Source organism: Somniosus microcephalus, chromosome 11 (genome assembly GCF_052327205.1).
Source record: "Somniosus microcephalus isolate GS21.2 chromosome 11, FLI_Smic_1.0, whole genome shotgun sequence".
Classification (NCBI taxonomy): domain Eukaryota; kingdom Metazoa; phylum Chordata; class Chondrichthyes; order Squaliformes; family Somniosidae; genus Somniosus; species Somniosus microcephalus.
The window spans coordinates 167,969,057-167,995,821 of record NC_140997.1 but is presented as its reverse complement, the minus strand read 5'-3'; the positions used below and the strand labels follow the sequence as shown (position 1 = coordinate 167,995,821).

Here is a 26,765-nt window from a genome sequence, read left to right as displayed (position 1 = left end):
TCGCGCGTTTGGAAGGGAATTACTGGGCCAACATTTTACATGTCAATAAAATGAAAAATTTAACAATTGCACGATTTGCCCCCTCGCATCTGCGACTGAGGGTCCAAGGAGGTGCATTGCGCAACATGTCATCGTCGTATGTATCCTCACACTGTTCCCTTTCGGGAACTGTATGAAGTGGTGGAAGGATTTTTGGCCACGTTAACACTCCTTCCGTGACCATAACCATCTTCATACCAGCCATTAGGGTGGTTAGTCCTATGGCGTGAGGGTTTTACGGGCTCCCACAACCCATCTGAGAGGGGGGGGGCACCCACTCCCGCGGACGCAAGTATCCCGCTGGATGTCCACCCAGAATTTATAGTTGGAGCTCTGACTCCACTTGCTGGGACTGTCTGGAGCGGGGTTTGAAAACCTACTCCTTGTGGCCCAGCGGCGGGGATGCTTACCGCTACGCAAAAGGCCCACTCCGCGCAAAAGGTGACACCCATACGTTTCCTGTCCCTTTTCCCTCCCCGTGACTGGAGCCCTATGCTGCCACTTGAAAGACCAAGCTATCATCTGTCCTTTTTGCGGCGCCTTTGACTTCTCATTACCAATTATGAGCAGGCGCTGCGCCTCCAGCTCGTTGAGGAGATTGCTGAGGTCATCATCAGTTCAATTGTGAGTTCTTTTAATGCCGTGAATTGTGCTCATTCCAGCCATTTCACGTTGCTAATCGGATTGGGCCTTTGGCGTAGCGTTAGGATCCCCGCCGCTGGGCCAGACGGGGTAGGGTTTCGAACCCCGCTCCAGACAGTCCTGGCAAGTGGAGTCAGAGCTCCGGCTCTAAATTCTGGGTTGACATCCAGTGGGATATTTGCGTCCGTGGGTGTGGGTGGCCCCCCCTCCTTGTATAGCTTGTGGGAGCCCGTAAAACCCTCCCGCCATAGGACTAACCACCCTAATGGCTGGTTCAAAGATGGTTACGGTCACGGAATGAGTGTTAATCACGGCCATAAATCCTTCCACCACTTCATACAGTTCCCCAAAGGGAACAGTGTGAAGACACGTATGACGACGACATTGGTAAATAAATAAATGGAATTAAAAAAATTATTTTAGGGCTTTTAAAAGTCTTTAAATAGCTTTAATTCTGTTTAAAACTACTTCAGATTCTTCAAAATAATGTAAACGTTTTTAAAAGTTTATAAAAGTTACCAAAAGCTTCATAAAAATACCAAAAACCTATTTAAAATGCTGCTTTGCATGTAAAAATGCTTAGCAGCTTGTGAGAAACATTGGGGGGGTGTCCTATTAAACTGAGACCTCAAGGGGTGTGTCTCACTTGCACAGCGCGCTCCAGGCTTCGCGCTGGCTGCACTCCTGGGCGGCGTGACGTCAGACGCTGCCCGGGATTCTTCTTTTTCAAACAGGAATTCCAGGCGTCCCTGGAGGTGAAATGTCAGCACGTCGGGTAAGTGCATATACGGGGCTTGTACGCGCGGCAAGCCACCGACCCGAATTACTGGGCCAATATCACATTGTATCACTCTCCAACTATGCCAACATGCTATCAATTGGGCTGCTTCCCTATTTACTAACATTTTTTAGTTGAGACCCCTTAAGTTGCATAGATTAGTGTATTTATTTGGCAGGCAAGCAGAGCAAAGAATCAATCACTGAATATCAGAATGACCTCCGGGTGGGCTGCAGACAGACGGTTCTGTGTAACATCTCTGTGAAAACGCCACTTACAACTAATTCACATTCTCGTATATCACCCCCACAATCAAGAAACAAGGCTTTCTTCAAGAAAGTACTCCCACCATCTTTAAACTTGCATTCAATAAATGTTTTATTCAAACTGTAACCTGAAGAGTACTACACACAGAAAACCAAACAAGCAGAGGTCAGAACAATGTTGCTTTGGGTGCCCATTCACTTCTTAGCAAATCCCACTGAGGAGCAGCAGCAGCCGCCACGCTACAACTATAGCCAGAACTGCTGCTTCCAGAGAATTGATCCCGTCATCCTCTTAACATCGAGCCTTTTCGTCATGATTACTGGATTTTGTATTGGTGCAACTAAATGTCATAAGTAATCTTTCAACCAGAGAATGTGACAGAAAATTGAATAAAATGACTAGCAATTTCTATCAAATGTTGATATTGCTTCTGCTGACGACTAAAAGCTGATACTATAAACAGACATTCAATAGCAGGCGGAAGTCATTGGGGAATGTTTCCTTTTACGATGGAATTTATTTTTCTGCTGTGTGGGCTCAGTTTTCAAAAATATGGAACTACCGATATTTAACGAGATAGGGTAAGCATGAAGGCATTGTCTGTGCAGATCATATAATCCTGTGCTTAAAACTACTCAATAAATAGTTATCTATTGTTACAGGAAGGAGACTCTTCATTAGCTCTGTAATGTTGGACTAAGCCATAAAAACTCTATACAGCATCTTATGCTTTTGATCTTCATTGCTTAGTGCACGCTTTTTGATTTTGCAGATTATGACACATTAAGCTGATTGACACAGCCGTCCCTATATGCTGTGGATGATTAGGTATGCAGTAATTGCATTTAACTTCACACATGCCTTGCTGAAAGATTTCAGCTTCAAGTATAATGGTTTGCTATTTTTTTTAAAAACTTTCAAATTAATACTCTGGTTCAAGTACAAGCTCTATGCACTACTTCAACACAAATATTGACTTTGTAAAATGATCAGTTTTGATCCAATTTATTTCCATGTTAGAGACAAATGTGTTCAGTCTGCTCTCGGTGATCTAACAATGGTTTGATGACACAAATTGAAGCAATGGCCATGTTTTAAAGATGGGTCACTTTTATGTGGAACACTGATTTATATGCAAAGATCAAAATTCCAAAACCGCATTGAAAGACTGCATAGATTATTAAATTTATAAGGTTATACAAAGGTATATATTTTGTGTCATACCTATTAAGTAATAGAATGAATTCCTGGGTACTCCGAAAAATTGTGCTGATTATGCAGAGTGCATGAGGAGAAAAATGCAGGAAGTTATTTGCAGATAAGATGCTGATGAAAATTCGCTCAATTCTATTGCAGAGATGAATACACGTGCAGTAATGGGACTGACATGCAGAGAGGACATGACCAAGTATTGCTTGAATTCTCGTAGGCGTGCTTCTTTAAGAAGAATCACATCAACTATGACTGTTTGATAATTCTAATCAAGGCCACGTAGAATTATTTTATTTCGTAGCTGCATGTATCATACTCAACTCACCTGCTATCAGTAGAAACACAATTAGTTACATGAATGTGGATTTTTAGTTGTCTAGATATGAATTTCAACAATTTTCTTTACAAATAATCCAACACTTAAAAAAGACTACTTAATACATATATTACTATTACACACCCTTAGAAAACAGCTGTCAGTACTCATCCTTGTGCCTATTATCTTTCTGCATGTGGGACAGGCAGCAGATGGTACAAGTGAACATAAGGAAGATTGAAGATTATACCAGTTACATTGTTTTCACTGCAACCTAAATGATGCTATCACTGTACGAGGTTTGTTCCTGGCAAGGTTTGCTTAAAAATCAACATTAAGTCGTGAGAAGTTGGTAAGAATTTTTCATTGTTAGATTTCGAACCACTTCATGGAGCAATTTCATCCAAGTAAGAGCAACTGCTTATGATTGATTTGAAAGTAACTGATGTAGCTATTTTGGCTGGGTACAATCCAATATATTATTTATTCTAAAGAGACGTTATATGTGATGCTAACATAGAGAATATAATTATTATTTTCCAATTAAGAAACTTTAACTCTTTCACTGTTGAATAAAAGGAAACTCTGCCTATTTGAAGATGAAGCTATTTTTAGGAGCTAATGGTGTGGTGATTAAAGGCCACAGTGCACATTTCCATTTAAAACAGCTGTTTTGTGTTCATTTCACCATCCTCCTCATCCTCAACCATATTCTCCAAGCTCACACCTTCTCAATACTTTTACTTTCCAGTTACCTGACTGACTGCATCTGTTCCAAAGCCTGAAATGGAATACATCACTGCAAATACCGTGACCAGTACCTAAATCCTAGTTGCATCTTAAGTACTTGTTGCATTTTCAAAACAAATAAGCTTCCAAATAATTCAATTTCCTGGGCTCCTCTGTGAAGCTCAGTATATCCTCTATTTCAGCAGCTAGCCAGTGGAACACACATGCTGACTGATATAATCCAAAGACACTGTATTTGGAATGCATCTGTTCCTTATCGTTTATTTGTGCATTCAGGTTGGTTCTGGTTGGCTAATCATGAGCTATCTTCCTCATCCATTCTATACAAAGCAATTTCTAAACCATAAGAGAATTCTGGTTGAATTCTGGAGAGGAAGATTGCCGCTCCTGTTGTGATCAGTCTAAAACTGAACTACATTTATGCCAATGATAAGGATTGAACAATGCCTGGTAATGAGGCAAAGGACAAATCTAATTGCTACTCAAGTGCTTCTGCAGAGGTCAAATTACTCAAAGTATGACTCAACTTTCTCTCCGCATTAGGGCCCCACTGAATCTTCCAAATTTCCCTTCATATTCCAAGTACTTCCAAGTATCCCTCCACCCACTCATGTGTTAAACAGTGCTGCTCTCGCTTGCTTTCACTCTTGCAATGTGAGGCACTTCTAGGCATTCAGGGGCATTGGAAGAGGAGTAGGCCATTTAGCCCATCGAGCCTGGGCCTCAAATTAATTACCCATGGAAGCTCTATGTTTTCACTCCCAATTCTAGCACCCTTTGACTATATCCCTTAATGCTGTTACTTCTCAATAAAGTATTAATCTCCCTTTTTAAATAGCTCAATTGATTCTGCATCTAAGCCTTCTGGGACAGCGCATTCCGCATCTTCATAACCTATCGTATGAAGGAATGTTTTCTGAAATACACCTTGAACAGGTTTAGTTTTACAGGGAAGAGCTGTTCCATATCTAGCCTCTTAATTTTCTTTTGTTTTTAAACATCCCATATTGCTCCAGTAAATATAACCCATGTTTACTCAAACTCTCATCATGGCTAGATTCTTTCATTCCAGAGTATCATCTTGCTGAATTGTTGATGGACCTTTTCCAAAGCCAACATATCCTTCCTAGAGTGCAGTGCCCAAAACTGAATATAGTATAATAGATGAGGTCTGACCAGCACTCCATGCAATTGCAGCCTTGCTTTATTTTCTGTACCTCTTGTAAAGAAGCTCAGCATCTCATTAGACATCCATGCTTTTATATTATGTACCTCTTGTGGTGATGCTCAATATCCAATTAGTCGTCTTGATTTTTTTTTTGCATCTGTGAACTAGCTTTTAATAACTCGTGTACCTGGATCCCTTTGTTTATCTACCCCCTGGTGCTTCCCCATTGAGACAATATTCCCATTTATAATTCTTACTTCTAAAGTGTTCTGCCTCATACTTGGCTGCACAAAACTGCATTTGGTAATGTTCCACCTATTTATTTTATCTACGTTCTTCTGCCATTTTTTGCTCTCGTCTTCATAATTCTTCACATTTGGATATATTCCCCTCTATTCCCAAGTTCAAGTCATTTACTTATAGAATGAAAAGCCGGAATCCCAGCAGTGATCTCTGGAGAACACTACTTGTCACTGCCTGTCAATCTGAGAATGTCACTGTTATCCCACCCAAATTCCGTGCCTTGAGGTTTCCTCTAATTCCATGCACCTCAATTCTACATAGTGAATTCTTGTGCAGAATCTTATCAATAGCTTTCCAGAATCCAATTCTATGACATTTATTGATTCCCCTCTACGTACAACCTCAGTGGTTCTGTCAAAGAATCCTCGGAACACAGGGATAAGAAAGCAATGTGTTGAAAACAATTTACTGCCACTCCCATGAATGAAATCCCACAGTTCAAATATTGGGTTCATTCTGCTCAATCATGATTATATCCAACAATAAACAGGGATAAATAACCAAAATCAGGGACATTTGTTTTGCCTTGCACCATTTGTCTGACCTTTTGAGATCAAATTTCTACATCCCCAGTTCTGATGAAAAGTCAAAGACCTGAAACGTTAACTCTGTTTCTCTCTCCACAGATGTTGTTTAACCTGCTCAGTACTTCCAGCATTCTCTGTTTTTATTTCAGATTTCCAGCATCCGCAGTATTTTGCTTTTGTTCCATATGCCTATGTAGCATTTCAATCGGCATGTTAAATCAACAGACAGGAAATTACTATGAGCAATGTTACCATACAAACATTTAACTTGTTCAAATTAATTCCTCTTCCTGCCATTTTTAATAGGTATTTTAAATAGGTTAATGCCTCTGTTAAAATAGTGGAGGGTGTAATATGATACCAATATGTTAAGTATTAATAAAATAAGATTTCACAATCCATGTCCAAGTTCTCCTGCAAGGCATCCCTTTCTTGTTTTGCACCAATTAAGTCATTTTTATACATTGCTTGTTATATTGGTTTGATGCCCTCTTGAGCACACACCACGGAAAATATATTAGAACAAAATAGTCATGTGTACTCGTAGCAAAGTCACCTGGAAAAAACGTTCTTCCAGCAGCAAGGATAGGCATCGACTGCAGTCAGGAATCCAGCATTCTGCAGCGGCCTGTGGCCAATTTCCCAACCAATCTCTACAGCAAAATATTGGCCGTGGGAGGGTTTCAGTGAATGGAAGTGTGACTTCTTCAATAAACTTTGATCCCCAATTATTTTAAGATATAGGTCGCAAATTTAACTGAAGAGACGGGATGGGGGTGGGATAGTTGGTTTCCGGGTTCCGGTCCCGCTCCCGCTCCCAGCTGTAGCTGCTTTGCAGACGTGATTTTCCCTTGATTGGCCTCGTTATGCCCACCCTGCGGGCTTCCCGGCCAATTAACAGGAAGCAGGTCTGATGACGTCATTTGATGACACGTCATCAGCCAGTTTCCTTAAAGGGACCACGTCCACATGGAGTTTGACAGTTGTTCTGTCAGTGTTTGACAGCACTGAGGTGCTGGCAAACACTGACAAGCACTGCACAAAGGTGGACGCTTGCTCCCAGGCTCTCCAATGACTTCCTCCATATGCTTATGGAGGGAGCCACAGCATGCAGGGCGGAAGAGACCTCCCCAGAACACCAACATGCCTTGCACCTCCACCCAACCCTCTATCTACTTTATCACTTCCCCATCTCACTCGCCACCCCTCACACTCACCCTCATCCTACTGCAAGCATACCAACTAACAACACTCAAGGGTAGGTACTTGAGAGGTTTAGCCAATGTCCATGTGAAGTTTCTGGTAATGTGTTGTCATACAGTGAAATCTCTTTTTCAAAAAGTGCCCCTTATTGGACAGATCTGAACGCACCTTGAGAAGTGTCTTACTGAGTTTCGGTGATTGTTCAGTCATAACTTTCCCCCCGCCATGCTATAGTGATGAGTGTGCATGGAATGGCTTGGACATTAAAGGGATGCTTCACGGTGCTGGTGTGGGATGGTGTCAACCTGGCGTATCATGTGGCAGCCAGGGTTTACAGTGTCAAGTGAAGAAAATCTGGCCATGGTGCTGCGATCGCTGGCCTCCCGTCCAGCAAAGATGTCAGGAGCTGATGCCCTGTGTCCAGTGCAGCATCAGGTGATGGCAGAGAAGGTTGGTGATGATGTTGGTGTTGGGGCTGATTGTGGATGGATTTGGAGGTCCAAGGTCTGATTGTTTCATTGGCTCCGATGTTGCTGCAATACATGGCAGCTGCAGGTGAGATGACAGTAGCGATCTGTCAATGGTAAGAGAGGTTCTCCCAATGAGGTGGCACTGGACATACTGTTGGATCTAAAAACTTGTAAACTAAAGAAAACTCTATGGCCTAGAAATTCAGTTGCGTTTGCGCCCACTTATTGGCTATAAAGTGGTTTGCGCCTAAAGTTTTTTACCGCCCGAAATTTAGATGGACCCTAACATCGGCGTTAGCCGGTAGCGCTGCGCCGGCACCGATGACGTCATCGGTGTGCGCAGCGCCCCGGTTGCAATGCTATTCCGGCCCGATGGCCAAATTCAGTTGCGGCCGCCTCGCCCGTGGCAGCCGCAAACAGCGTTTGTGAAACGGGGCCTTGCAGCTCCGAAAGGCCGGCGCATAAAGGTGGAGCGGCGGCCGGCCGCTTTCCCGGCGGCCGCCTGCCCGCACCTCCCTCCCCAGACTCCTGCACCACCCCCCCGCGGCACTGATGTCTGTGTCCCGCGAGCCCGGCACTTCTCCGTGGTGCCGGGCTCATTTGCCGGGGGAATCCACCGGTGATCTGACGGCTGCAGGCAGCTCCTCCTTAAGAGAAGGAGGAGGCCTGCAGTACCCCAGCCTGCCGCACCGCATCGGGTGCCGCAGCGGGAGCTGAACGCCTGAAAGTGACATTTAACACCCCTAGCGAGGCGGCCAAACCCTGCAATAGCGCCCGCCGCCGTCTTGGCCCGTCGCAACTGAATTTTAGGCGGGCGCTACGGGAATCCTGGCGAGCGCTAAATTTCGGGCGCAAAAGAATTTCTAGGCCTATATGTATTAAAAATGCAGTAACCAACATTTTCGGTACTCTAAATCTCACCCTCTGCAATGTGGCATCCTTGACACCACTTCTACAGCTGTCAGCTTTTCACAAACATCAGAGCAGACTCAAAACACGCCAGGTTGAGCTGGCGTGTTCCCCGAACAGCGGGTAACCCGTGGGGGAGAAGGTAAAATTAGAAATAAGCCTCAAAATACTCTTAAATTGGCTCTTAACAAGCCATTTAAGTAGCTGAATTGTATCCTCCGCCGCTTGGTGTCAGATCGGTTCTGTGCTGACAGACCCAACACCTGGGAGACTCGAGTGGAGGTGGGTTGACAGCGGGTTTCCTACAAACCTGCCCCCTCAGCGCAATTACATTCGCAGCCATAGTGTCCCTTTTTGAGTTTTGACATTTTTGTCAGTTGCACTGCTGAGTGTGATCTGTGAATTTAGGCCACTCCAAGTCGCTACTTTATAAATTATTAATAATGTAGGAATGAAATAATTATTGACTGTTATTGCTGTAGATTATGAGGGCATAAAAAGCAAGCTAAACTTGAATTATTAATTTATTGAAAAGTTCTGGGTTTAAATGAGTCTGAAGGTTGCAAATCTTCATTGACAGCAAAAATTTACATAATGACATATGGGCCTAGAAATTCACTTTGGGGCGGCCAGCTCGCTCGCGCCCAAAAGTTAGCACTGGGCGGGGAGCCATTAGCGATCGTCAGATATTCAGTGTTAGCACCCCAAATCGGAACCGGGCGCTATACCAGGGTGTGCCCGCCTCCGCTTGGGGCGCTGACACTGAATTTCAGCGCTCTTGGCGCCGCTGCGCCAGCCGCTGCGGAGCGGCAGGCTGCGGTACTGCAGGCCTCCTCCTTCTCTTAAGGGGGAGCTGCCTGCAACGGGGAGATCGCCGCTGGAGAGTACCGGCAAATGAGCCCGGCACCACGGAGAAGTGCCGGGTTCGCGGAAAGCAGCCGGCAATGCCGCGGGGGGGGCGGTGGAGGAGGCCAGGGAAGGAGGTGTGGGCAGACGGCCGCCGAAAAAGCGGCCGGCCACACCTTCCCCTTTAAAGCGCCCCACTAAGGCTACAGCACGGCCCCGTTTTTTGGTCGCTGTTTGCGGCCGCTTCGGAGGAGGCGGCCGCTACTAAATATGGGGATCGGGCCGGTTTCGGGGCGGAACCGGGGCACTGCGCACACCGATGACGTCATCGGTGCCGGCGCAGCGCTAACGGCTACCGCCGCCAATACCGCTGCGCTGAATATCAGCGCAAACTCATTTTTGGCGCAGAAGCCCTCTTTAGGCGGTAACTGGCCGCAAAGCTGGCAGCGCCTTAATGAATTTCTCGGCCCTGACCTCTTGAGCAGATGGGCTTGAAATGTTTTTTTGAGGGATATGTCCAAAGATGTGCGGGTTAGGTTGATTGGCCATGATCAAAAATTGGCCCTTAGTGTTAGGGGGGATTAAATACGTGAGGTTATGGGGTTACGGGGATAGGGCTTGGGTGGGATGGCTGTCGGTGTAGGGACCGGGTGCTAGGGTTTGGATGATCAGCCATGATCTCGTTGAATGGCGGAGCAGGCTCGAAGGGCCGAATGGCCTACTCCTGCTCCTAGTTTCTATGTTTCTATGTACATGAATTTATTCATAACTGATTGAAACAATAAGAATGGGCTCAGGAAATGTGATGTGGCAACATTAAAACTGAAATTTCCAGGTGCAGGAAGTGGATTCTCAAAGATCCTAGTTGTTTAATATTTGCAACACTAATAGATTTTAAATAACTGGGAGTTTAAACCTGATCTTGGAGCAAAACATCATGGCACTGCCACTTAGACCATTCATTGTTAAGTCTAAGTGGCAGCGGCGTGAAAACTGACTTAAATATAGAAACAGAGAAGATAGGAGCAGGGGTAGGCCATTCGGCGCCTCGAGCCTGCTCCGCCATTCAATGCGATCATGGCTGATCATCCAAATTCAGTACCCTGTCCCTGCTTTCTCCCCATATCCCTTGATCCCTTTAGCCTTAAGAAATATATCTAACTCCTTCTTGAATATATTTAATGAATTGGCCTCTACTGCCTTCTGTGGTAGAGAATTCCACAGGTTCACCACTCTCTGGGTGAAGAAATTCCTCCTCATCTCTATCCTAAATGGCTTACTCCATATCCTTAGAATGTGACCCCTGGTTCTGGACAGCTGACCATCGGGAACATCCTTCCTGCATCTAGTCTGTCTAGTCATGTTAGTATTTTATAAGTTTCAATGAGAGCCCCTCTCATTCTTCTAAACTCCAGCGAGTACAAGCCGAATTGACCCAATCTCTCCTCATACATCATTCCTGCCATCCCAGGTATCAGCCTGGTGAATCTTCGCTGCATTCCTTCCATGGCAAGAACATCCTTCCTCAGATAAGGCGACCAAAACTGCACACAATACTCAAGATGTGGTCTCACCAAGGCCCTGTACAACTGCAGCAAGACATCCTTGTTCCTGTACTCAAACTCTCTCGCTACGAAGGCTAACATACCATTTGCCTTCTTAACCGCCTGCTGCACCTGCATGCTTACATTCAGCGACTGGTGCACAAGGACACCCAGGTCTCGTTGCACTTCCCCTTCTCCCAATCTATTGCCATTCAGATAATAATCTGCCTTCCTGTTTTTGACACCAAACTGGATAACCTCGCATTTATCCACATTAGACTGCATCTGCCATGCTTCTGCCCAATCACCCACCCTGTCCAAATCATACTGGAGTTTCTCTGCATCCTCCTCACAGCACACACGCCCACCCAGCTTTGTGTCGTCTGCAAACTTGGAGATATTACATCTAGTTCCCTCGTCCAGATCATTAATATATATTGTGAATAGCTGGGGTCCAAGGACCGATCCCTGCAGTACCCCACTAGTCACTGCCTGCCACTCGGAAAAAGAGTCGTTTATTCCAACTCTTTGGTTTCTGTCTGCCAACCAGTTCTCTATCCAAGCCAATACCTTGCCCCCAATCCCATGTGCCTTAACTTTACACACTAATCTCTTATGCGGGACCTTATCGAAAGCCTTTTGAAAGTCCAAATACACCACATCCACTGGTTCTCCCTTATCTATTTTACCAGTTACATCCTCAAAAAATTCCAGTAGATTAGTCAAGCACGATTTACCTTTTGTAAATCCATGTTGACTTTGTCCAATCCGGTCACTGTTTTCCAAGTGCTCTGCTATTACATCTTTTATAATAGACTCAAGCATTTTCCCCGTTTTCTCTCTACCACCTTTTTTGAACAGTGGGGTAACATTAGCTACCCGCCAATCCATGGGTACTGTTCCAGAGTCTATCGAATTTTGGAAGATGACCAGCAATGCATCTACCATTTCTAGGGCCACTTCCTTAAGTACCCTAGGATGTAGATTATCAGGCCCTGGGGATTTATCGGCCTTCAATCCCATCAATTTCTCTTAACACCATTTCCCTACAAATACTGATTTCTATCAGTTCCTCCCTTTCATTAGACCCTATGTTCCCCGACATCTCTGGGAGGTTATTTGTGTCCTCCTTTGTGAAGACAGAACCAAAGTATGTATTTAATTGGTCTACCATTTCTTTGTTCCCCATTATAAATTCCCCTGATTCTGACTGCAAGGGACCTACGCTTGACTTCGCCAATCTTTTTCTCTTCACATATCTATAAAAGCTGTTATAGTCAGTTTTTATGTTCCCTGCAAGCTTACTCTCATACTCTATTTCCCCCCTCTTATTTAATCCCTTTGTACTCTTTTGTTGAATCCTAAACTGCTCCCAATCCTCAGGTTTACTGCTTTTTCTGGCCAATTTATATGTCCGCTCCTTGGATCTTATGCTATCCCTAATTTCCCTCATTAGCCACAGTTGAGTCACCTTTTTAAAAAAAAAAAAATTTTTTATGCCAAACTGGGATGAAGTAATTCTGTAGTTCATCCATGCGGTCTTTGAATGTTTGCCATTGCCTATCCACCGTCAACCCTTTGAGTGACATTCCCCAATCAATCCTCCCCAACTCGTGCCTCATACCATCATAATTTCCTTTATTTAAATTCAGGACCCTAGTCTCTGAGTCAACTACTTCACTCTCCATCTTAATGAAGAATTCTATCATATTATGATCGCTCCAACCCAAGGGGCCTTGCACAACAAGATTGCTAATTAATCCTTTCTCATTACATAATACCCAGTCTAAGATGGCCTGATCTCTAGTTGGTTCCTCGACATATTGTTCCAGGAAACCATCCCATATACACTCCAGGAATTCCTCCTCCACAGTATTGTTACTAATTTGGTTAGCCCAATCTATATGTAGATTAAAATCACCCATGATAACTGCTGTGCCCTTATTGCACGCTTCTCTAATTTCCCTTTTAATGCCATCCCCGACCTCCGCATTACTGTTTGGAGGTCTATATACCACTCCCACTAACGTTTTCTGCTCCTTGGTATTTCTCAGTTCTACCCATACAGATTCCAGATCATCAGAGCTAATATCCTTCCTTACAATTGTGTTAATCCCTTCTTTAACCAGCAATGCTACCCCACCTCCTTTTCCTTTTTGCCTATCTTTCCTGAATATTGAATACCCCTGGATGTTGAGTTCCCAGCCTTAGCCACCCTGGAGCTATGTTTCCGTAATCCCAATCATATCATATTCATTTACCTCTATTTGTGCAGCTAATTCATCCACCTTATTCCGAATGGTCCTCGCATTAAGACACAAAGCCTTCAGGCATTTTCTCATTTGAGCTTCTCCAGTCAGTAACTTGAACTGTTCACTCATCTGGACCACATAAGCCATGTCCTTGTTCTTCAATTAACAGTTTACTTGTGTACAGAATAAATTTATACTGTAGATTAATTGAGATTCAAATGCAAACTTAGAATGTTACTAAATATTGACACTAAGGAAATAAATATATTTGGTACTATTTTAAATACAGGAGAAACACAATCGTTATTGACTGCTATGATAATGGCAGCGTTGCGAATGAGTCCCAGGAAAATATGGAGTGCCATAAGTGATAGCGTTAAGTCACTTACTCCATAACTTCCTTTATCATTTGCATCGTTCAAGGATCCCTGCGACATAGTTGTGCTGTTACAATGGCACAAATCCCCAGGACAATTGGGGTCAATGCCTTTGAGGAACAATTCTCAGTGTTCTACTTTCCAACGTACTAGAACAGAGCATGTTCCTTCGTTTACTGTTGGGACGATGGAACACAACACACTAGCTCAGTTCCTCAGAGACATGGCAGATGACTTAGTGAAAAACGATCAGGCAGTTCCAAATCCATCCCCAGCTGGTTCTACTGTTGTAGGAGCAGCCGTTCAATCTGCCAATTCTTGAACTGTAATACAAGAACTCACAAATAAATGTCTGTTATAATGAGAAGTTAAAAAAAAGTGGCAAAGTAGCTTCTTTAGATCAATGCTTCCTGTAGCTGTATTTAAATTATTAACTGAAGCAATGAAGGCTGTATTTTCCTTTCTCTAAGGCTCATATTTAATATAAGCCTGATTAACATTTACTTTAAGGAAGTTCCCATTCAGCTAACTTGCTGAGGAGGTTCCCATTCAGATAACATAGTTTGCTCTGCCAATATACAGTATGCAGTAGTTTTTTCCCTTCCTTGAAACCCAGCATGACAAAAAAAATTCAATTTTAGCACTGCAACAAATTAACACTTGCAGTAATATTTAACATTGGAGAAAACATTCCTTAATTCTGTCGATGCATTTTCTCATTTGAGCTTCTCCAGTCAGTAACTTAAACTGTTCACTCATCTGGACCACATAAGCCATGTCCTTGTTCTTCAATTAACAGTTTACTTGTGTACAGAATAAATTTATACTGTAGATTAATTGAGATTCAAATGCAAAGTTAGAATGTTACTAAATATTGACACTAAGGAAATAAATATATTTAGTACTATATTAATGCATTCTTATCAACACACAAATAGCTACTGTAGGAAGCAATGGTCTAAATAAACCATAAGGCTTCTTTAAATTTGTCACTAGAACAGACAGCAGATTTACTTAGAAGCTCTTGCATTACCTGTCTCAGGATTGGCAGAATCGAGCGGCTGCCTCTATGACTGTAGAACCAGCTGTAAGCTGGTCCTCAAACTGTTTCATTGTTTTTGTCGAAATGAACAGCACCTTCCCCAAGGAGTTTCAGCTAATTTGTTGTGCTCCATTATCCTGACAGTAGACAATATCATACGGCTTAGTTAGTCATACCTTGCAAGAACTTAACCTGGAACTAAAATGTATAAAAATTTGGTAACTTAATTGGATAGACTAAATTTGCATTCAACACAATAACGTAGTCACAACCAACATAAAACAAAAACTAGAATATTTTACATTTTTAAAAGGATGTTCTGTATTTGCAGATTAAGCTGATAGAGGATGTAGTAAACACAATTCCAAAAACTCCTTTCTCTTGGGATATGGCTGGATTCTTTAAGAATCAGCTTTCGAGCTTCCAATTGTCAATCTGGAATTCTGACTGAAGGAATAAATCTCCCTCCTATTCCAGGCTGATGTGGCAGCAGGAAGATAGTACATTTTGGTCTGGACCCGTTTCCGGACCCAAACTCGGCAATGTGTGACCAGCGTACGCCCCAACCAAGATGCCCGAGTATCAAGGGAAATCAGTCTTCGGGCCTCATCAGCATACTCGGTATGAGCTGCCAGGGCTAGTTGCGCCTCCACAGGTAGCTGGCTTAAGCAAAGGTATCAATGTCAGGTAAGTCTCGGGAGGGGGGGATTGAAGCAGGCTTGGTGGGGCGAGGGGAGAGGTGGCAGGGGCATGGCAATTGTAATTCCTGTGGAGTCAGAGGAGCACTGAAGAATCCTTAAGGCTCGACGCCTACCTCGCTCATCCCCCATGAATTTTGAATAAGTGTCCTTTACATAAGAACATAAGAAATAGGAGCAGGAGTAGGCCATTCGGTCCTTCGAGCCTGCTCCGCCATTCAATAAGATCAGGGCTGATCTTCTACCTCATCTCCACTTTCCTGCACTATCCCCATATCCCTCGATTCCCTTAATATTCAAAAATCTAACGAACTCTGTCTTGAATATACTCAACGTCTGAGCCTCCACAGCCCTCTAGGGTAGAGAATTCCAAAGATTCACCATCCTCTGAGTGAAGAAATTTCTCCTCATCTTAGTCCTAAATGGCCGACCCCTTATTCTGAGACTGTGACTCCTGGATCTAGACTCCCCAGCCAGGGGAAACATCCTCCCTGCATCTACCCTGTCAAGCCCTGTAAGAATTTTGTATGTTTCAATGAGATCATCGCTCATTCTTCTAATCTCTAGAGAATGTAGGCCCAGTCTACTCAATCTGTCCTCATAGGACAATCCCCCCATCCCAGGAACCAGTCTAGTGAACCTTTGTTGCACTCCCTCTATGGCAAGTATATCTTTCCTTAGGTAAGGAGACAAAAACTGTGCACAATACTTTAATAGACATCAGGTCCCTAGTTTATATACTTAAGGGGACTAACGCCAGTTTTAGGCATCCTTGGGATGCCTAAGCAAAGGGCCCTGCAAATTTAGCAGTGGAACCAACACCTGTGTAAATTAGGCACAAGCCTGCCCACTGCTAAATTGGTATGTTATGTGCCCGTTTTATGCCCCAAAAACGGGTGCATGGACACCAATTTCTACCCCACCATGCTTGCAAAATTACAATATTTGGGAGTTTCAATCTTAGGTCCTAGGACACCCTGGAAAAACACAACTCAAGTGTTTCCCCATTGGCCATGGAGCGAAATTTGCACTGCACAAAACACCATAACTTAGAAATTACTTTAATAATATTTGCAAATGGATAATTAATTTTTCTTTCACTGTTATTTTAACAGAGCTGCTAAATTGTTTAAAGTGAAACAGAAAACATTAATTTATGAACTTATATCTGCTACACTGAAAACATTTCCAGTACAGGTGTTAATGTTTTAGCTAGGATTTATTGAAGGTATACTAACATCTATGTATTTGTAGTGAGACAAAATGATGTCAATATCCCTCTTATCACAATAGAGTCTTGCAATACCCCTTTAAATACAAGAGGTATAATAATAAACAGAACATTATAAATATGAGACTCCCAAAACAAGCGCTCTACTCGGAGCTCCGGCACGGCAAGAGAGCCCAAGGTGGGCAGAGGAAACGCTTCAAGGACATCCTCAAAGCCTCCTTGAAAAAGTGTAACATCCCCTTCGACACCTGGGAATCCCTGGCACAAGACCACACAAAGTGGAGGAGAAGCATCCGGGAAGGCGCCGAACACCTCGAGTCTCTTCACTGGGAGCAAGCGGAAGCCAAGCGCAGGCAGCACAAGGAGCGCACGTCAACCCAAGCACCCCACCCCCCGCCCCTTCAACCACCGTCTGCCCCACCTGTGACAGAGACTATAGGTCCCGCATTGGACTCATCAGTCACCTGCAAACTCATTTTTAATGTGGAAGCAAGTCATCCTCGGCTCCGAGGGACTGCCTAAGAAGAAGAAGATAAATGAAAATATAACTTAAGTCATTTAAATATTTGTTGATAACTGGGAATATAGATTAATTTATTCAGTTTAATTACATATTGCATTTTTCAATGTTGTAGTTTCTAATTAATTTTTTATTTAACTTTTATTTACAGATTTTTAAATTCATAATTACATTTTTGGCACCAATCTCCTTCCACATACATCCCTTTTGATTTAGGAATCAGTAAACCACCAATTCCAAAGACACAATATTAACGAGCAGAATGACATGCATTGTGTATTTCATAACATATGGTTGCTTCGACAGTTTCAGATATTAATTTATTCTGTAACAAGATTTTTTTGTGTGTTTCACCACCAGTCCTGTTATTTCCTGATCAGTGTTACTAAAACTGCAGTTGCATTTAAAACAGGATTCACAGTGACTTATTGTCCAACTTTTTTTTGGTTATCAACTGTGATCTGTCACATTGTATCTTTTGTTACTTCCAGTGAAGAGGAAAATCAGTTGATTTCATATTACCCAGACGACAAAGCTTCCAAAGCATTTCTTGCACCCAGGCCTGATCTTACATCCCTGTCACTTCAGTAACTCCCACATGCATCCTTTATTCTCACTGCTGTTCCTATCCATCTTCTGTCACTTCTCTTCCAAATCATACCAATTGCTTCCCCTCTGAAGTTTCAATCCTTAGCAAGGGAGCCACTGAAGTCTCATGTGAATCCAACAAAAGTTAAAAATCTGATGCGAATGTTATGGCCTTGATAACTACAATCAACACAATCCCTTGACTGGTGTTTTCCCCATTAACCCCTATTTCCTAAATGGGAGGAAAACTCTGGACTATAAATCAACATTGTCATGCTCCCACCCAAACAGTTTATTTGCTAGAAGATCTGTTACAACGCACCAGATTGTGCAGCACTTTCATTCGAAGACAATCTAACAGACCTGAATTCACAGGTACAAAAGGCTTTTTTCTCACCCTGGAGTCAAAGTGCTCACATTTCCAAATAACATGCCTGATACAAGGAAAGCAACATCTCAGTTTTTTCCAAACTGTAAATGTAGTCCATAAGTTGTTCTTTTGCGTAGCTTTCTATAACCTGCAAATCTGCGCAGCTAGCAAGTGGCATTTTTTGCTGCCTCACTGCCCACTATAAAAGTGGCAGATATGACTATTACGCAGAATTAACAGCAAAGGAATAGGCCATTCAACCCAACAGTTCTATGCCAGTGTTTATGCTCCACATAAGCAAACTGGTGAGACACATACACCATCACTTTCAGTAGGTAAATAGCACTGAAACACTAAGCTTCAGCCATTATGCAGTAATATTAAGTACTAGTTGTTTTTCAATGAAGAGTTTTTATATTTAATCAAGGTATAATATTTCCTTTAAGAAGCAAGCAATTGCAAAATAGGACTCCATACAAATACAGTTAATTTAATATTTATATCATATAACGTAACGTCCAAATTAGATTGGAAATATACTGCTGGGGGAAAAAAGAAAGCACAAGGCCAACTGTTCAGGCTCAGCAATTGTTTTCAAGCAGACAGAAAACTCTATTCTGGGTGAAAATCTTAGACTTTGGTTTCAATTTCACTTAAATTTCTGCTGGTCTGAATCATCCAGCCCACGTGAAGCTGACCAGAAATAATTTGACAGAGTTCCAAAACCAGCCAATTTAACCAATTTTAGGAAGTGCATCTTGTCTACCTTAACCTCAACAGTACCATGCATTATGATAAACAGCTTCTTTGTGCATGTGGAGTTCAGACCAATTTAAACAAGGTCCAAAAAGTACATGTTTATAACACAATTTTACATGAATAAATGTAATTTCCACACCTTCCCCCGACCCCCCCGCTTCTATAAAACTTTGAGATAAACCACTGTCAGGAGCTTGGTTTGCTGTGTTTTTTGATTTTATAACACGAGTCATCACAGTACCATAATGTCACTACACTTCCAGGAATAATTATATTTTTAAAATGTGACTGTAAAATGTTATGTTTAAGAAATATAATTTAAACCGTGCTGAAAGTGTGCAAGTCAGATCAAACACTGGTCGATTCAGGTTTCCTGGCATGAAACTGGAAGGAGGTATGTGGGGCAAGAGTAATGACTGCTTAGAAGAGTCAGTGGGGAGGCCCATGCCATTTTCGAGGTCACCCCTCATTTGCAAATGGTACATGAGCTGCCGGCACCAAACTTGCTTTCCATGGGCAGCTTGCCAATTTAGAGGTGGGAAATCGGGCACAGCTGCATGTTCTTAAGGGCCTGCAGCAAATAAAAGTGACTTTTTTTTGGTGGGGTGGAGGAGTGGGGCACCGACACAGCTGAACTGCAGGAAGATGTCTGGCAGCAAGAATAGTTCCAACAGGACCTCAAGGTTGTTAGATACTGTCATGGAAATGCTTATGGAGCAAGCTCGTGAGAGGAAGGAGGTCTTCTTTCCCTTTGATGATCAGTGGGCACCAACACAAGTTGATGAGTGGACAGGCCAAGAGGTGGCACAAGATGTGATTGCGAGCAGAGTTTTTCCAAGAACTGGCTGTAGTGTAGAAAGAAATTTATTCATCTCACTCGGGGTGCGAAGGTAAGACTCCCATTCATATCTCTCATTCTTTCTGCACAATCCTGCAGGCTGCTACCTTGACCTCTGCTTAATGAACCCTTTTCTTCTCTGCTTCCCATGGTTCTGTAAGTCAGCAGGGGCTTCACTGCAACTTTTTTCTGCTTTCTCTCCTATCCTCAAAAGCTGCTCCTGCCCTCACAACAACCAGTCCCTCTTGAGCATACTTACTGCTTCTTCCTGTCACGACGCACAGAATGGTGAGCCAGCTCATACATGACAAGTGTTGGAGGGCCTTGCCAAGGACACATATTTACCTGCTATAAGCATACATGAATAAATGTAATTTTCACACATTTCCACCTCCAATAAAACTTAGAGTTAAACCAATGTCAGGAGCGTGGTTTGCTGTGTTTTTCAATTTTATAACTTGAGTCATCAAAATTCCACAATGTCACTGCACTTACAGTAATAATTACATTTTTTTTTTAAATGTGACTGTAAAATGTTATGGTTAAGAAATGAAACTGAGATCAAATTCTCAAATTCTGGAGGAGCAGCTCATAGAAACATTAGAACAATTAAAAGACAGGCACAAGGAGGTCACAGTGAGGTGGCAAATAGTGTGAAAGCCTTTCTATAAGCTATTAAAATGCTATTTGAAGTTTGTCTGAGTGTTCCTGTAACAGCTGGTTATCTTGTAAGGTGAGGTGACATTAACAGCAATTTTGGTATTTAGGCAGATGCTGTTGATTGTAGGTTGTTAGTACTTGGTCAAGTGTTGGAGCAGACTATTAATGCAGGGGAGCACGGATTGTTCAACTGAAGTTCTCTTCAACGAGTTGCTGTTGAAAAGAACTGAGGGACTCCATCCGCTTCCTCACCATCCTCCATACCATTAGTGTCCTCTTCCTAATCATGCTGAAGGCCCGACTCCTAAACTGGCTCCATGTGTTGTCCAGAGCAATGATATGCAACATGCATTGCACAATGATTATCTAAACGATGTCATGAAGTCCCAATTTGCATGTATTAATGAGGCTCCACCTATTTCAGATGGTTGCCAGAAATCACAACCCTACCTCCTGAACAGATGAGTGCTAGAACTGGCACAAACTAGGCAGAAAGAAGTGACACTCCTATAATGGATTTTGTTTCCATGTCCTAATGACACACTGTATAAAAAAAATTCCTAACCTCTTCCTTCATTCTTGTGATGATATTAAACTTAAGACCTCTAGTTACCGACTCACTGACCAGTGGAAATAGTTTTCCCAATTTATCATACTAATATCCCTCAGAATTTCCATTACCTCTATCTAACGTCCTCTTCACCTTATCTGCTGTGTGAAAAGATCCCCAGCTTCTCTAGTATCCCTAATAACTAAATCCTCTCTTCATCGTTATCATCTCATTGAATCTCTTCTGCATGGTTCCCAGGGTCCAGAAACCCTTCCTAAAGTAAGGTTTCCAAAATTGGACATAATATACTAACTTCATCTACCAATGATTTGTATAGGTTTAGCATTACCTCTTTGCTTTTGTACTATATTCCCCTCTTTATATAACTTGGGATCCCATACTTTTTTTCACAGTTTTATCAACTTGCTCTCCCAATTTGAAAGATATATATACATATCTGCTCCTCTACTGCTTTTAAAATTTTAGTACTGTATATTTCCTCCCCTTATTCTTTCTCCTGAAAATGTATCAGCTCACATTTCTCTATGTTAAATTTCACCTGACATTTATCGTCCCAATCTAACCTGTTTTTATTCTTCTGAAGTCACCTACAGTCATCTTCACAGTTAACCACACTCACTAGTTTTGCAAATTTTAATTTGACTCCCCCATATACAAGTCTAGATCATTTATATATTTTGAGAACAATTGCCCGAACACTGTCCCGTGGAGGTCACTATTGTTTACATTCCTCCAGTCCAAGAACATCCTATTTATCATTCTCTCTGTTGTCTGTCCTATAACCAAATTCCTGTCTATACTGCAATATTCATTTTAATACCATGGCCTAGAAATTCAGTGCCCTTAGCACTGATTTTGCGGCGCTAGAGGGCCTAGCGCTGCAATTGGCGCCGGTTCCTAAATTGCCTGGGGCCCTTCCGCAGCGGTAGACCGGTAGCGCTGCGCCGGCACCGATGACGTCATCGGTGTGCGCAGCGTCCCGGTTGCCGTGGTAACCCGGCCCCAAGCCGAAATTCAGTTGCGGCCGCCTCGCCAGTGGCAGCCGCAACTAAGACTCCGGCAAACGAGTGTTGCCGGAGTCTGCGCCGGCGCTTTAAGGAGGCGCGGCGGCCGGCCGCTTTCCCGCCGGCCGCCTGCCCGCAGCTCCCTCCCCGGACTTCTCCCCCCCCCCCCCCCCGGAACAGATGCAAGCCCGGCACTTGTCCGAGGTGCCGGGCTCATTTTTGAAGAGATTTGCGCGGGCCGCGGCCGGGTGCAGGCAGCTCCTCCTTAACGGAAGGAGGAGGCCTGCACTTCCCGAGCCTGCCGCACCGCAGCGGGCGCTGCAGCGCCGGAATAGCGCCGCAATGCGGCGCGTTGCGCCAGTTTTCAGGCGCTAAAACCCTTCAGTAGCGCCGGCAGCCGTTTGGGCGCGGCGCTACTGAATTTTTGGCGCGCGCAAAGGGACTTAGCGCCGGCGCTAACTTCCGGCGCTAAAGCCCTGGCGCAGCGCAAACTCAATTTCTAGGCCCATTTTCCTTAATTGGACCAACAAGGCTCCAATCAAATGCCTTTTGAAAATCCATATACACATTCACTGTTTCCTTTCTCTATATTATATATATAAATGAGTTTGTCTGTCTGTGTGTATGCATGCGGTAAACTCAAAAGTTATAGAGCGTACCTACACATATGTTGTATCAAAAGAAAGCTTATGATTAGGGGAGTGTCATAGGTGTGTTTATTTTTTGGTCAGACAAAAATTGTTCGGACAGTCTACAAAAAACGGACAAAATCCGCTCATTTCACCGCGCGCATACACACAGACAGACAGACAAACTCATTTATATACAGTGCTATCCAGAGGTGAACTATCTGGCAATCTGGAGCCACCGGCAAAAATCAGGAGCCATTTTTTATTCTATTTGTTTGTTTTCTTTGCTTTATTTGAACAGTCAAGCTTTGCAAGGTCTGTAGCTATAGCAACAGCTTTAGCTACAGAGGCTTGCAGCCACACCCGAGTGTTTAGAAGCTGTTGCTAAGCAACAGTGATTGTTGTCAGATAACTCTAGAGTGTACGTCAGTTTTGAGGGAACAGCAGCAGCTCGGTCCCGTGGGTGCCGGATAGCACAAAGTTTCCTGTATATAGATTTGTACTTTTTTCTTAACAACATGGGCTCAAAAAAACATTGCAGACTTGGACGCAGCACTTCTGATGCACGCCGAGATAAGGCTCAGAGAGCTGCTGAAACTGATGAGCAGGGACAGGCTCGCCTTCAGGCTAACCAGGACAGAAATGCTGCTGCTAGATCAGCTGAGACTCCTCAACAATCTGGAAGGAGAGCGGCTTATTTGGTTCCGGAATAACCAAAATCAGTTGAGAGTCACAGACTATATACACTTGCGAGATGCTGTGGCCAATGATGGTAACACTGAGGACATTAGTCAAATGGTCATCCTACCATCCACCTTTGTTGGAGGTCCTAGGTACATGCATGAGCACACACAGGATGCCATGACCTATGTCAGAAACTATGGCAGACCTGACCTCTTTATCACCATGACTTGCAATCCCCAATGGCAGGAGTTCCCACCCAAAGCTGGTACTGAAAGGCATGACCTCATAGCACAGGTCTTCAACCTCAAAGTTAAAAAACTGGTAAAACTCCTGACTGTAGGCAAAATTTTTGGTGCACCCCATTGCTACATGTACAGCATTGAGTGGCAGAAGAGAGGACTTCCTCATGTTCACCTTTTACTCTGGCTTCAGGCAAAGATTCACCCCAATCAAGTTGATTGCTTCATCTCTGCAGAGCTACCCGATAAGGACAAGGATCCAATCCTCTTTGATGTTGTTGTAAAAAATATGATTCATGGTCCTTGTGGGCGACACAACCCTTCTTCTCTGTTGTGTATGTAACCTGTTCCACCTTAAGAGAGCTTAAGCCTGTTCCACCTTAAGAGATGTACTACTTTCTCAGGCTGCTGTAGACGTAATACCGGGGGTGAACACACCGGTATATAAGCACTGTGCAGTAATCTTGTATTCAGAATAGTCCCTACCTCCAACCAGTAAAGACCTGTTTTATTGTTACTGATTAAGTCTGAGTATTAATAACTTGAACAACTCACAGACTTAACATTCTCCCTGCATGAAAAACAATGAATGTACAAAAGGGTACCCAAAGCCATTCCGCGAACAAACTCAGCATGGGGATGATGGCTATCCTTTGTACAGGAGAAGGGGCAAAGAGAGTAGAGGTTTCAGCACTGAAATAAGAATGCAAAATCAGCATTCTGGTGAGTCAGGTCAACCTGGTCAGTCAAATCAGACAAGACAGCAAGGACAGCCATTGGAAGTTGACAACCGTTGGATTGTTCCTTATTGTCCACTCCTATCCAGGCTCTTCAAATGTCACATCAATGTGGAGTACTGCAACTCAGTTAAGTCTATCAAATATGCGTGCAAGTACATCCATAAGGGCAGTGACCAAGCTGTCTTTGATCTTCAACGGGTTGGACAGCAAAATCAAAATGATGAGATCGCCACACATCTGATGGGCCGTTACATCTGCAGCAATGAGGCAGCCTGGTGAATTTTTGGTTTTGACATCAACAAGCGTTACCCCACTGTCACTAAATTGGATGTGCACTTGCAAAATGGACAAAGGGTTTTCTTCTGACCAGTAAATGCCAGGCAACGTGCCGAGGAACCTCCAAAGACAAAACTGACAGCATTCTTTGAGTTGTGCCAAACGATTGACTTTGCCAAGACACTTTTGTATCATCAGGTGCCCAAGTACTACACCTGGCAGCCAAACAAGACATGGCCATCTCGGCGCCCTGGACCAGGTCAGAAGGAAGTTCCTGGTCATACAGGGGTGTACTCATCTGATGCACTTGGCAGAGTCTACACGGTCCATCCAAACAACACAGAGTGCTTTCACCTTCGTCTACTCCTCCATGAGATTGCTGGCCCAACATCATTTAATGACCTCAAGAATTTCAATGGCCATCTCTGTGCCTCCTTTCAAGAAGCTTGCCGCAGGAGAGGACTCATTGAGGATGACATTCATTGGCATGCAACGATGACAGAAGCTGCTCTGTCTTACTCCCCCAATAGGCTACAAAAGCTCTTTGCCATTATAATTGCCCTCTGCAGCCCTTCCAACCCGATGCAGTTGTGGGAAGATCACAAAGACAGCCTGACAGAAGGCATCTTACACCAACTCAGGAGAGCCAACCCCGCAATGGAGTTGAACTTCACTGATGCAATGTACAATCAGGTATTGATCCTTTTGGAGGAGAAGACTTTGGCATTCGCTGGCAAGTCTCTGACTGAGTTGAACCTTCCATCTCCCTGTAGGAATACTTCTCCAGGTCTCAGCAGAGAGGTACTCAGGGAAACCACTTACAATGTGGAGGAACTGACCTCCTTTGTCACCGTCACTGAACCTAAATTGGTTCCAGACCAGAAACAGACATACAGGTTGGTTGTGGATATGGTGGAAAACAATGCAGGTGGAATTATCTTCCTCAATGCAGCTGGTAGAACAGGAAAGACATTCCTGATCAATATTTTACTGGCCATGGTTTGCTCTAAGGGATGCATTGCACTGGCTGTTGCCTCAGCAGGAATCGCTGCAACTCTTCTCCAAGGAGGTCGCACTGCCCACTCAACCTTTGCTCTCCCTCTGGATCTGACAAGACAAGAACACCCAGTGTGTAACATTAGCAAAGGAACTGGTGCTGCTGAGTTGCTTCAAAAGTGTAGACTCATTGTGTGGGATGAATGTACAATGGCCCACAAGAGGGCACTTGAAGCACTCAACAGAACTCTTCAAGATCTGAGAGGCAACAATAGGCTGATGGGTGGCATCACCCTGTTGCTGGCAGGTGATTTCCGCCAAATCCTGCCAGTTGTCCCCAGAGGAACACCAGCAGATGAACTCAATGCATGTCTCAAGGCATCGCATCTGTGGCCAGCTGTGCAAACAGTCCATTTGACCACAAACATGCGTGTTCATATGCATGGTGACAAAATGGCAGGATCCTTTACCCGACTGTTGCTAAATTTGGGAGATGGAAAGTTGCCAATTGACAGCAGTGGTCAAATCACAATTCCTCCAGGCTGTGGCAGTCAAGTCAGAACAGTTGATGAGTTGATCTCAAAGGTGTATCCAGACCTCCTCAATCACTTCAAAGATCCCAAGTGGCTGTGTGAACGGTCAATACTTGCACCCAAGAATGATACTGTCAACAACATCAACATGCTGCTTTTTCAAAAACTCCCTGGCCAAGAGCGAATTTATAAAAGTGTTGATACTGTTTGTGACAGTGCTGATGGGGTACACTACCCCACTGAGTTCCTCAACTCATTGCAGCCTTCAGGAACACCTCCTCACAAACTCGTACTGAAGGAGGGCACCCCCATCATGCTCTTAAGAAACATTGATCCACCAAAGTTGTGCAATGGAACCAGACTGGCAGTCAAAAAGCTCATTCCAAATCTCATTGAGGCTACCATCATATCAGACTGCACCAGGGGTGAGGATGTTCTCATTCCTCGAATTCCAATGATACCAAATGACTTGCCATTTCAATTTAAAAGGCGACAGTTTCCTGTAACAATTTCTTTTGCAATGTCAATCAACAAGGCACAGGGGCAGACTTTGAAGGTTGCTGGCATCAACTTACTCACGCCCTGTTTTTCACATGGTCAGTTGTGCGTAGCATGTTCAAGAGTTGGTGCATCAAGGAATCTGTTTCTTTTAACACCCTCAGGAAAAACAGAAAATGTTGTATATCAACGGGCTCTCCAATAATGCCATCATTAGGGAAGGAAAACAGGTAACTGTAAAACCCGAACAAAATATAGCACCCCTGCCTTCCAACACAAACTGAAA

The 26,765-nt window shown here is 43.6% G+C and overlaps 1 protein-coding gene across 5 annotated transcripts in view; it reads right to left on the bottom strand.

The window, feature by feature from the left end:
- Window positions 1–26,765, bottom strand: part of LOC147110976 (contactin-4-like) — a 2,035,446-nt gene that overhangs the window by 1,965,617 nt on the left and 43,064 nt on the right. The window lies entirely within an intron of this gene.